The sequence below is a fragment of the Aulonocara stuartgranti genome, assembly GCF_965226115.1.
Source record: "Aulonocara stuartgranti genome assembly, chromosome: 14".
Classification (NCBI taxonomy): Eukaryota; Metazoa; Chordata; class Actinopteri; order Cichliformes; family Cichlidae; genus Aulonocara; species Aulonocara stuartgranti.
In genome coordinates this window covers 24,034,649-24,048,571 of record NC_138950.1, presented here as the reverse complement: position 1 = coordinate 24,048,571, position 13,923 = coordinate 24,034,649, and positions in this window count along the sequence as shown.

Below are 13,923 nucleotides of genomic sequence, written 5' to 3'. Positions count from 1 at the left end.
GTGTATCTTTCAGAATATGGTATGATAACTGTCTTCCCTGGTTTTTAAACTAACATGCAGAAAAATGAATGTGAGAACAAATGGGGAAAAAAGGATAAGAAATTGTAAGAAATCCAAATTTCACCTTGTGAAAATTTGGATTTGATTGTGAGTTTTTCATCCCAATGCTACATTTATTTCTTCTTCGTTTTTCAGAGTTCCAGATAGAAATATAAAATGCCTTGGGGTAGATTTCCAAAGGAAGTAATCCCAGCAAAGGATATGTTACTCTGAAGTGAGTAGCACAAACATGAAGATGGAGTGTTTCTTAAAAAAAGTAAAATGCTGATGTGCAGAAAAAGCACATATGCCGAATCAGCCGATTACTAGCCTAGCACTAATAATATTCAGTTAACCTAAGGTAAGTGTTTTGCCAGCAGTCTTAATTGAAAATGCGGAATGAGCCTCAAAGTCTTTGCATCCAAGATGCTCGAAGCCAAGCATTTGCCTCCGTACACAAATTACTCTGTGACGACCAAAAAAAATTATATGCAAGGAAGGTTGTGTTACAGTATATTTAAATGTGTAATTCAGACAGCCTTACAAAGATGCAGGCCTTCAAATATGCTAGACACTATTTCAAATCGCCACCATGGTTAATGAGTCTACAAAATGAACTATGCATTTTTTAAATAAATATCTTTTTATTTTATACTGATGGTATGCACACTAATCCCGATGTTAAAAATTTCATTTAGCTTTGAAAACCTCAGTTACACCCATCACTAATTTTTGAAAACAATAACACACAGGCACAACACTTACGGATGTGTTTTTTGTTCATTGGATGAGCTGTACACAATTAACAAGAAATAACTGAAGACTTTATGAAAGTTGTTCAATGTCAGATGGGTGTATAAAAGACACACTCCTGTGCTCTAATAAAATCAAGCTCAACAACTACCAACACACAAGACAATATTAGTGCTGTAAAAAAAAACATAACACTTAAGTACGTAAACTCTTTAAATTGAAATGACTTCCATCCATCCATCCATCCATCCATCCATCCATCCATCTTCTTCTGCTTTATCTGGGGCCGGGTCGCGGGGGCAGCAGCCTAAGCAGAGAAGCCCAGACCTCCCTCTCCCCAGCCACCACCTCTAGCCTATCTGGGGGAACACCAAGGCGTTCCCAGGCGAGCCGAGAGATATAATCTCTCCAGCGTGTCTTGGAGCACCAATCCGTCTGTCGATCTCCGGCTCCCTTTTCCCATCACTCGCGAACAAGACCCCGTTCCAGTGCGAGCTGGAGGCCCTCACCCGATGAAGCCAACAGAACCAAATCATCTGCAAAAAGCAGAGATGAGATTCTGAGGCCACCAAAGTGAAAGCCCTCCGCCATTTGGCTGAGCCTAGAAATCATGTCCATAAAAATTATGAACAGAATCGGTGACAAAGGGCAGCTCTGGCAGAGCCCATCACCCACCGGGAACGACTCCGACTTATTACCGGCAATGTGAACCAAGCTCTTGCAACGGTTGTATAGGGATCAAATGGCCCGTAGCAATGGGCCAGACACCCCATACTCCCGTAGTACCTCCCACAGGACACCCCGAGGGACACGGTTGAATGCCTTTTCCAAGTCCACAAAACACATGTAGACTGGCTGGGCAAACTCCCATGCGCCCTCAAGTATCCTTGAGAGGATAAAGAGCTGGTCCAGTGTTCTGCAACCAGGACGAAAACCGCATTGTTCCTCCTGTATCTGAGGTTCGACTAGCGGACGAACTCTTCTTTCCAGCACCCTGGCATAGACTTTCCCAGGGAGGCTGAGGAGTGTGATCCCCATGTAGTTGGAACACACCCTCCGGTCCCCTTTCTTAAAGATGGGGACCACCACCCCGGTCTGCCAGTCCACAGGTACTGCCCCTGATCTCCACGCAACATTGTAGAGGCGTGTCAACCAGGAAAGCCCTACAATGACCAGAGCCTTCAGGAACTCGGGGCGGACCTCATCAACACCAGGGGCTCTGCCACCAAGGAGTTCTTTAACTGCCTCAGTGACCTCGCCCCCAGAAATTGGCGGGTCATCCCCCTCATCCCCAGACTCTGCTTCCTCCTCGGAAGACATGTCAGTGTGATTAAGGAGGTCCTTCCACCACCCAACAATTTTCTCAGTCAAAGTCAGCAGCGCTCCGCCAGCACTATACACAGTGCAGGTAGTGCACCGCTTTCCCCTCCTGAGACACCTGACGGTTTACCAGAATCTCTTCGAGGCAGTCTGAAAGTCTTTTTCCATGGCCTCTCCAAACTCCTCCCACGCCCAAGTTTTTGCTTCAGCCACTGCCCGAGCCGCATTCTGCTTGGCATGTCGGTACCTGTCAGCTGCCTCCGAAGTCCCACAGGCTAACCAAGCCCGATAGGACTCCTTCTTCAGCCTGGTGACTCCCTTCACCTCTGGTGTCCACCATTTGGTTTGGGGATTACCACCACGACAGGCACCAACCACCTTGCAGCCGCAGCTCAATGCAGCAGCTTCGGCAATGTTGAACATGGTCCATTCGGACTCAATGTCCCCAGTCGGAATGCTGTTGAAGCTCTGCCGGAGGTGTGCGTTGAAGATCTCACGGACTGGGGCCTCTGCTAGGCATTCCCAGCACACCCTCACAACGTGTTTAGGTGCACCGGGTCTGTCCAGCGTCCTCCCCCGCCACCTGATCCAACTCACCACCAGGTGGTGATCAGTTGACAGCTCAGCCCCTCTCTTTACCCGAGTGTCCATAACATATGGTCGCAGGTCTGGTGATACGATTACAAAATCGATCATCGACCTGCGGCCTAGAGCGTCCTGGTGCCACGTGCACTTATGGACACTCTTATGTTCGAACAAGGTGTTCGTTATGGCCAAACTGTGATTTGCACAGAAGTCCAATAACAAAACACAGATCGGGTTCAGATCAGGGAGGCCGTTCCTCCTAATCACGCCCCTTCAGGTCTCGCTGTCGTTACCCATGTGAGCATTGAAGTTTCCCAGTAGGACAACAGAGTCTCCAGGTGGAGCACCTTCCAGAACCCCACCCAGGGTGCTCTGAACTGCCACTCGGCGCATAAGCGCAGATGACAGTCAGGACCCGTTCTCTGACCTTAAGGCGCAGGGAACAAACCCTCTCATCCACTGGGAAGAACCCCAACGTACAGGCAGCAAGTCGAGGGGACATTAGAATACCCACCCCAACCCGCCGCCTCTCACCAGGGGCAACTCCAGACTGCGACAGAGTCCAGCCCCTCTCCAGGAGACTGGTTCCAGAACCTAAGCCATGCCTAGATATCTAGCCAGTACCTCTCAACCTCACGCACTAACTCAGGCTCCTTCCCCACCAGAGAGGTGACATTCCATGTCCCAATTGCCAGTCTTAGTAGCCGGGGATCAGTCCGCCAGGACCTCCGCTCCTGGCCGCCACCTGGCACACAATGCACCCGACCCCTGCGGCGCCTCCTGTGCAATGTTCCCTCTAATTTTTTATGTGCCTGAGCGAACACACAAACTCCCTGAGCGATCCCTTGGACCACTGTAAGCGACATCAGACGTGTGCACTGTAGTCACGCCAGCATCGAATCCATTCAAGTTACATGGTTTATTAAAATAATCATATTACAGCATTTACATGTATGTTCGACTACTTTTAATTAACTGCTTTAGCCCACTTACAATGAAAATTGTAAAAAATCTTCTTCATGACCTGTGTAGTATGTTAACACTATTGGAAGTAAAAATAACTTGAACTCCAATTTTGAAAACACAACTTTCTTTCTTTTTTTTCTTTTTTTAAATAAAGCTCTGACTTGTATTATGAGTATGAGTCTGTGGTCTGGGAGAGAGTCCTGTAACTCTCTGTCTGCAAAATACAGTATATAATGACCAATGCTGGGCAATTAATTATAGTTACTTATTCAAAAAAGTTACTGAGTTTTGCAAACAACAAAGTCTTTTGCAGCTGTTTACCTAAAAATGCAGCCAAGGCGTTTTTTTAAACAAACATTTCAAGCTATTTACAGAACAATCAGCTGTTCTGCATCAAATTTGATGCCACACAAATTATTTGTGCCCCTCCAAAAAATTATTTCTGTCCACTATGAGATAAAGGAGAACATCAAAAGCCTGATACCTGCAGGCCTGACAACAGGAGATGTATCATTCCTGTAACACCTGTAACATTCAGCAGTCGCCTCATTGTTCTGACACACACAACAAAACTATTGACTACACTACACACTAACTACACAAGATTTGCGCTAAACGTCGCTAATCTCTCACATCTCAAAACACCGCCGTCACTCCTAAAACCTCCCCCCTCCCTAAACAACAAATGCCATGTTTTGATTGGTCGACATGTCTGTGAAGGTTCTCAGTCATCCAGGTCATCGTAGTCAAAGGAGCTTGCAAAGAAAAGCGTCTGGACTTCTTTAAGTTGCTTGAAGACGTTTCACCTCTCATCCGAGAAGCTTCTTCAGTTCTAAGGTCAAATGGTGGAGAGTCCCAGATATAACCTAGTGGGAGTAACGCCCCACAGAGGGACAAAAGGACCCCTTGATGATCCTCTAATAGCCTGAGCCAAGGTGTGAAACTGGGTGTGGGTCCCAATCAGCCAGAGTTTCGGAAACCTGGCCCCACCTTATCATGCGAATTCCTGAGGTCAGATGGCCCAGGATGTGAGTGGGCGTTAAGGCGTCTGGGAAGGGATCTCAAAACTGGATTATAGATGGTAGAGAGTTGGTGTCATAAACCCCCGCCTCTACATGGTCGACATGGTACATTTTTCAACCAATTGGAAAGGGTGGGGGGTGTTTTGGTTTTGTTTTTGCTCACAGGCGGAGAGGGCTTTCGAGCGTTTTCCTTATAAAACGCAGTTTTTACCGTTTCTTCCCGCAGTAAATATAAACAACAATAGTATTCAGAAAGAAAACCAAACATTGCATATTTTTTATAACTATAACTTTCGTTTTACATGGCCTATCAACACAATTTAAAAACTGGTATAATATATATATATATAACCACTACCAAGACCCTACCAAGGGGCATCTTTACACAGCCTGCACCTGGGGTCTTGCCTGGTGTGATAGACCCCAGCCTCTATGGATCTTGTACTCAGAGCTTGTTCTTGCTCTGCCATGATTAGTGCCTCTGTGCTGTCTTTCAGTCCAACTTTGTCCAGCCACTGGTAGGATTTCTGGATATCAGCCACCTCCTCTATCTGCCGGTGGTACATACCGTGCAGGGGCTGTCCTTCCATGATGGTTCCTCGCCTTCCTCCACTTTCTTGGGTTTCTGCTGCCTGATATATTCACTGAGCACGCTGTCAGTTGGGGCCATCTTCGTGATGTATTCGTGGATGTTCGTTGTCTCATCCTGGACTGTGGTGCTGACACTCACCAGTCCCCGGCCCCCTTCCTTCCACTTAGCGTATAGCCTCAGGATGCTGGACTTGGGGTGAAACCCTCCATGCATGGTAAGGAGCTTTCTTGTCTTCATGTCAGTGGCTTCTATCTCCTCCTTTGGCCAGCCTATTACCCCAGCAGGGTACCTGATCACGGGCATATATATGTATATGTATATGTATATGTATATATATATATGTATATATATTAGCTCTTTAGATCCAATCTTTTACATCAACTGGGTTGATTCTATCTTTGCAAACAAACAAAGGCTCTCTGATTGTGTAATGACAAATCTTTTTTAAAACTTTTTTGTTTATTCCAGCAGTAGTATATCCTTTATATGCAGCCAAGTGTATTTAAAACTTAACTGCACATAACGTTTTGGATTAAGTCTGTCTTGATGCTGTGACTGGGTTAATCATATTTTCAAAGTAAAAGCATTCTTTCCAGTGTGAAGGATGCCAAAGGTTTCTTTGGCAGGTGTGGACAATCCTGTTAGATGGTGTTTGTGTTACACCTTAACCTCTTTTTCCAGTAAATCTATCTTTTGTTTGTAGAGCTTCCCAGTATGAAGCTTTTCTGCCAAGGAGATTTAAATACATAAGCTGGAGGAAAGGGCAATCTGGTGCTATCTTGGGATCCACATATCTTTCATTTTGTTTCAAGAAATAAATTATTGAACCTCGCTGTTCAATATATGCCCATGTTGCTGTGCATTTTTCCTTGATGTTGGTCTTCACTTCCATTTACTATTTCTGTTAAAGAGTCCCGAATCCAGTAGCTGAACAACACATGTTAATTTTTCATTGCTACTTAAACATAGAACACATTCATTAATTAAAAGGGATTCTTTTTTGTCAATATAGTGTATATAAGGAGTACATAACAGCACTCACAGCTCTAACTTACAGAGAGCAGCCTGCAGCTGACTTTTTCAGCCACTTGCAATAAAACACACACACACATCATACAATGCTTGAAGGTTGTAATAAAATATGAAAACATTAAGAAGAGGCAACACTAATATTGCCTGTCTTCAGTCAGGTACTGAGAGAAGGGAATTATCGCAGAAGAGATAGAAGTAATAAAGGAGGGCTAAATTATAAATAGTATATTCATTTCTTATTAGTAAAAATATGATTTTTGCTAATGGTTGGGTGCTGGTTCTTAGTAAACTATCTGTGCAAAGGTAAGTAAGGAAAAAGCAAAAATAAGAATAAAATATTCTTCCTTTTCAGCTAGCCCTAATTCTATAAGAATTAGCACCACCTTATATGTTTAAACCAGTACCTGTCAAGATGTTATCTATTACTTCTTTTGGACGTGTGAATCCTAAGTGCAATAATGGCACTTTTTTCATTCAATGAGAGTTTTATCTAGGTCAGAATGTATTTTCCTTTGACGCCCTCTTAGCTCTCCTGTTCTCCTGCTGTCTTGATTAATGGCCCTGAAAATGTCACACTGACCTGAGATGGAAGGTGTTCAAAACAATACAGTCCAGTAGGCTACTTATGCTACTGCATTGTCCACCTCCTCTCAAATGAACAAACGAAAAAAACTGACATTAATAGCTATTACTTAAAAAATGAAACATTTAATGTTTGATAAATAGATGGACTAGCACAAGAAAAACTAATGCACTCAGGTTGCACTGTTTTTGCTGGCGCTAACTCATAGCAGCAGGCAACGTTGCTGTGCTTTGATTAGCAGCTAGCATTAGCCAAGTTAGCTGCCTGTTAGTAACTTTGTTCTTATATAACAAGCTGATTATTCGCTGCAGTGATCTTCTCCTTCACTTCTCCCACATTTGGATGCCAAACTGAACTTTGTTCTCTCAAGACATTTGAATAATGCAACTTCTTTGGCTGAACTTGAGTGTTTGATGTGATTTGATTGGCTAATGACTTTACTTCAGAAAGTGAATTTCTCACAAATACAAATACCAATGTAAGCTAGGTGAAGCAGAAATCCATAATTCAGTTCAGTGACATGTGACATTACCCCATGCTACATGAATGAGAATCAAAAAGATTGGAGCCTAAAACATACCCATGCATCCATCATCAGGCTCTAAAGGTGCAATGCTAGCATGTGAATAAATGAGGAAACAAGGAATTTATATTTTTCAGGTAGGGCAATTTTCAAAATAATTTCCTTGTGACCTTTGATAAAAGATTCCCCATAGATACACCATAGATTTCTTTTTTTCTTTCTTTATCTTTTGGTCTATTTTTCTAGGCAGGCAGCATCTGTTACATTTTAGTTGGCTACATCATAAAATAGCACAAGGTAAAGTACACATAAATATTAATTTTAAAGTGTGTACTTATGGAATTAATAACTTTTGCCTCTGTTCCACTTAAAAGTATATAAAATTTTTGTTTTGGGACTGTGCCTTCAGGAATGAATGGCTTCTTTAGTTCTATATATCAGCTTTAGTGTATTTCAAGTGATGACGATTTATTCAAATAAAGATGATTTTCTTCACTTACAATAAAAAGGAGAAAAGAAAGATCCTTTATTGGTGAGTGACACTTCAATTAGCCTTTTGTCCTCACTACTTATAATCAGATTGCGAACCCTGTAAAGGACAAGGCAGGTCATTAAAATATCCTCAAAAGCTTACACGATTCACTTCAGGCTGTAAATTTTGCTTGTATTTGCTGACAGATGTAATGCTGAATCCCCCTTTGCCATCCCCAGATGAAATCAAAGCTATCTTGGTGTAATTGCTAAGGAAAACTGATTTGCCAGTGTCAGAAATGCTTAATGTATGTGCCCCCTTAATTTTGTTCTGCTCTTTCTTCAATTGCCAGTCCCCTTGCACAGGCCCTCATCTATTCTGTTCAGTGCTCTTCAGTGTGATGTTGCTGTGGACCCAGATAACGAAATTACGTAGGCACAGCGTTATGACAGTGTAATCAGATAACCAGAGATTTGTTGAAATTATCTAACAATTTATGTCAATGCCAGGAAAAGAAAACTCGACAGTTATCTTCTGGTTGACATGCTGCAGCACGTGTTTAAATACAGAATATTTTTATCTTATCATAAAAACTTTATTTTGATTATTAAACAGATATTTAAAGATTTAAAGACTGTTCTTTTTTTCCTTTCTTTTCTTTCAGCAGGGTATGAAAAAATTATTTACTCCACTGTATATGTCCTTTAGTAGTCTCATGGCCTTTATGCACCAAGCGGTTTGCGAAAAAACAACAAGGATACAAACTTGTCATCTAATGCACTGTATATACACAGAGAAAGCATAAGGTTTTGGCACGAAAAAAAAAACCCCTAAAAAAATGCACTACAAAAAAAATGTGATGATGAGACCATCCTGATGTTTTCTAATTAAGAAAAGAAAGAAAGCGAGATTCTGGGTTTATCCAATTTTCAAGAGAAGGCAGCAGCAGGGAGAATTTCATGGTTTGATCCAGGAGTTGGAAGCTGTATTACGACCACTTTCGTACATATTTCAGGATCTCAGTGGGGCACTTTGAGCTCTTGTTAGCAGAGTTGGGACCATATCTGAGAAGGCAGAGAAATAATTTCAGAGAGCTGATTGACCTGAAGCAGCAACTAGCTGTGTGCCTGAGGTAAAATAAAATTATTTTATTATTTTCATATCGCTGTATCTTTAGTTCCAGTGCATGTTTTGAGCTGTGAAAGCAAATGTTGCCACATGCAGTAGAGTGATTGGTAAGATCTGTTAAAAAAAAAGGAAAAATTAAGTTTTATATGAAAAAATAAGTGCCACAAATTCTTTGAGTCCCCAAAAAATATTCACACAAATTTTACATGTTGGGTGTGTAAAGGCCTTCAGTCATTGTGACAGAACAAACTGGGTGTTTTCTCTTCAGACTTTAAAGCTATTCAGGAGATGCTCTCTGAACACCATGATGAAGAAACAGAATACCCACCAGCATTTAGCTCACACAGCAACTTTGATCCAAGAACTAACCACCATACCATCCCCCAAGCTCTATAATGGTTAGTTAGGCTGCTGCAGATTTCTTTTGTAATCTTGACTAGTATTTAATGCTGCTCGATCATTCACCACTGAGAAAAGAAATATATCTTTCTATCAGTTTTAGGATTACTACTGGGAAGTATGGTAGCTAAAAACGTGAAAATTGGACTTCCTGGGGAATTTTCCCTAATGGTTGATGAAATGTGCACGAATATCCCATGATGATACCACTACCTTTGATTCACCACAGACTGACAATTTCCTAAGAGAGGGCACAGCTTCACTCATAAGCCAGGCCTCGATCAGCAGCCAGTAGCTCCATGGAAATCGCCCTGTCCCAGTTCTTTTCACTTGCCTTCTTCAGGTGAGTAGAATAATGAACTTGTGCTGCTATGCAGAGCCTGTCTTTCACCTCTGGAAAGTTGATGTTGGATCTTAGTTGGTGAGAGTGTATATATTGTGACTTCATGGAACATTTTCTCTTCACCTGTCCCAGGAAGCCAAAAGAGGACACTCACCGGTGGGTGTGGAGTTACTAGCAGGTGAAGTCCCTGCCTTGCCTGCAGCTGCCAGCAACATTTATATCCAGTCTCTAAGTTACTCAGACAAACGCTCTGTTTGAATCAGGGGTAGAGCAGAGTTTTTTTTATGTTCTCAAGAGTGTAGCAGGTTTAAATGGATGGAGGTTGTTAGGGAGTTTTTATTGTTTTATTTGCTTATGCTTCAAAAGTTATGTTATACATATTTCACCAGACACAGTTTTCTGTTAAAACACGAAGCTGACCCTGTGACACTGACAAGAGACCAGCACAGAAATACATATCCGCAGAAGTTGACTTGCATTATATTATTCTTAGAAATTGACCTGCAACGCACATACTTTGTGACATATATACACACACAGCTTACACACAGCTTGCACACAGACAGCATCAGGACCTGCGTAACAGGAAATGTGATTATATTTGCATATTGACGATGTAACCTATAAAAATAAACGAATACTGCAGTTCGGTGTGATTTGCTCTGAGCTTTTCACCCGTGCAGCACGTTAACCTACACAAGTGTCTCATTGTTGTTTATTCACCTGACTGTTTGTTAACTGTAAATCTCTGACAGAGGTTTAAATGGATCTTAAATGGATTTTCATCCACCACACTGTACCCACGATGATTACTTGAAATTCCATTTTTTTTTCAGCTCACAAGACACTCCCATAGTTGTTGGGCACACGTGGGTAAAAAACACAAATAATCATCCGTCATTTCTGTTTGTCCAAATGTCCTCTGAAAGACACTTTGTCCTTGCTCCCTATAATGAATCTAAACCTCTACCTTTAGAGATGCTTTACCTTCTAATTGGGTAATAGATGTACCTCCAGGAGCTCCATGTCTAAGAGCCGCTTCTACAGTCTGGCATATCCAGAACATCAGGCCATGGAGAGGCTCTTTAGAGACTTTGTGAAAGCAGGTATAATCCTCCTCTCTTCCTCACCTCTGGAAGATGTTTTCTTTGTTGAAAAGAAAAAAAGAAATCCTTCTTGCTTGCATTGTAACAATCTTTTTGTTTCCCTTCTGCTGACATTGTGAGTACAGTATTATGAAGAGTCTTGAGTCAAAACTCTTCTTTAGATCTTCCTTGTCTTTTGTTACATTGTCTGTCAAGGTGATTCCATGCTGATTTGATCATGTTCAGATCCTTGCTGTTGGGAGGCCAATCCATGGCTAACTGGATTCCATTGTATGTTTTCATATCCAGGTATTCTTTTACTGCATTGGCAGTGTGCTCGATATCAGTGTCATGCCAATCAGAAGTTTTCCAGATGGCATTGTAGTGTTTAATGAAAAGCCGATGGTACTTTTCTGTGTTAATAATCAGTTTTGAAAAGATCCCCTGAGAGACCACTGAGACCATTTCTGATAAGGTTTCAGTAAACCGTAGATGGATCAACTGAAAGGGTAGATGCATCTCTCAGGTCCTGTTTCAGGTCTTTGCTTTGCTTTTTTCCTGTTTCTTAAGGACATGACTTTTGGATATTGTTCATCTGCAGTAGATAGTGATTTAGTTCTGCCACTTTTTTGTCTTTAACTTGACAAGTATCCTGTAATTTTTAAGGACACACTACACCGCATGTTGAGCTGTGCCAAGTTTCTATAGCACTTTGAAAAATCATCTCATTGGTACAAAAATGCAATTTTATGCCTGTCAAACTTTGTTATCTTTGGCATTTTTCAGAGTTTCAGTTAATGTAATGGGACAGGTTATTTGTTTTTGTGACAGGCTACTAGTAACAATGTGCCTACATTTTATTTTTAATTCCATTCAATAATTAATTTGAATATTTAATTAAAAATGTTAACTAAATTTAAAATTCGCTCTTTGCTAATTTGTCTGTTATATGTAGAGACAACTGGTTAAGCGCTTGAGTTATTTGCTTTTTTTTGTGCTTGAATGATTTTTAAGTCAGATTTAAGTGGCTTAACACAGAACTACAAAAAATCCCCTTGAATTTTTTTTTAGGAGGGATGTCTCACAGTCTGTAATATATTGTTTGTATAGTTTTTGCACTAGGAATAAGTCTAATTATTGTTCTGCATCAGGCCTTCTTTAGGCCCTGCCAGCTGGAGGTAGGCCCTAGTCGCACATAATACTAGAGTTTGCTACTCGACTTCCTCTATTTGAAAGTCATGCTCACTACTGTCTGTGAAGGTTCTCAGTCATCCAGGTCATCGTAGTCAAAGGAGCTTGCAAAGAAAAGCGTCTGGACTTCTTTAAGTTACTTGAAGACGTTTCACCTCTCATCCGAGAAGCTTCTTCAGTTCTAAGTTCAAATGGTGGAGAGTCCCAGATATAAACCTAGTGGGAGTGTCCCCCCACAGAGGGACAAAAGGACCCCCTGATGATCCTCTAATAGCCTGAGCCAAGGTGTGAAACTGGGTGTGGGTCCCAATCAGCCAGAGTTTCGGGTGTGTTCATTGTGAAACCTGGCCCCACCTTATCATGCGAATTCCTGAGGTCAGATGGCCCAGGATGTGAGTGGGCGTTAAGGCGTCTGGGAAGGGATCTCAAAACTGGATTATAGATGGCAGAGAGTTGGTGTCGTAAACCACCGCCTCTGTTCAAAGATGTTCGCTCACAGTGGACATAGATGGCTTCTTTCACTCCTCTTTCAAACCATCTGTCCTCTCTGTCCAAAATGTGAACATTGGCATCCTCGAAAGAGTGACCTTTATCCTTAAGATGCAGATGGACTGCTGAGTCTTGGCCTGTGGAGGTGGCTCTTCTGTGTTGTGCCATGCGCTTGTGAAGTGGCTGTTTGGTCTCTCCAATGTAGAGGTCTGGGCATTCCTCGCTGCACTGTACAGCATACACCACATTGTTAAGTCTGTGTTTTGGCGTTTTGTCTTTCGGGTGAACCAGTTTTTGTCTGAGCGTGTTGCTGGGTCTGAAATACACTGTGTATTTCAGACCCAGCAACACGCTCAGACTTCACAAGAAGAGCCACTTCCACAGGACAAGACTCAGCAGTCCATCTGCATCTTAAGGATAAAGGACACTCTTTCGAGGATGCCAATGTTCACATTTTGGACAGAGAGAACAGATGGTTTGAAAGAGGAGTGAAAGAAGCCATCTATGTCCACTGTGAGCGAACATCTTTGAACAGAGGCGGTGGTTTACGACACCAACTCTCTGCCATCTATAATCCAGTTTTGAGATCCCTTCCCAGACGCCTTAACGCCCACTCACATCCTGGGCCATCTGATCTCAGGAATTCGCATGATAAGGTGGAGCCAGGTTTCACAATGAACTCACCCGAAACTCTGGCTGATTGGTACCCACACCCAGTTTCACACCTTGGCTCAGGCTATTAGAGGATCATCAGGGGGTCCTTTTGTCCCTCTGTGGGGGGATACTCCCACTAGGTTTATATCTGGGACTCTCCACTTCTTCAAGTAACTTAAAGAAGTCCAGACGCTTTTCTTTGCAAGCTCCTTTGACACATGCTCACTACTGTCAACTAATTTCCTAAAGGTGCTCATTTCACTGCCCTTTCAAAATTGCCTTTGGTCCTAGAAACTGCTAAACTCCCAGTGGTCCATGTTTCTTGCCAGTGGTAGTTTTTCAGACTGGGGTCCACAGTTCGTCTCTTGTGTTTTCAGGGTCTTTAAAAAGAAAAAAGAAAAAACTGTGAATATTATCTTATCCTCAGGTTAGGCACACAGTGCAAGCTAATCAACAATTTGAACCTGCCCTGCATTGTGTTTCAGCATCAAATCTGTCTGCCTGATATTCACTGCTGCCTTGGATTAAGCACTCACCCGACACCATAACCTCAGTCTCTAAGGGCTTCACCCCATTCAGGGCATCTCTGGGGTATAAGTTCCCACTTTTCTTTTTTTTTAGCAAAAGAAGATTGCTGTTTTTTTTCCCTTCAACATCACTTTTGACATTGCAGGAAGGAGTAGAATGTGTGGTTCTTCTAAGAACAGCTGAGCAGAACAGATGTTAGGCTGATCAATAGAAGGCCCT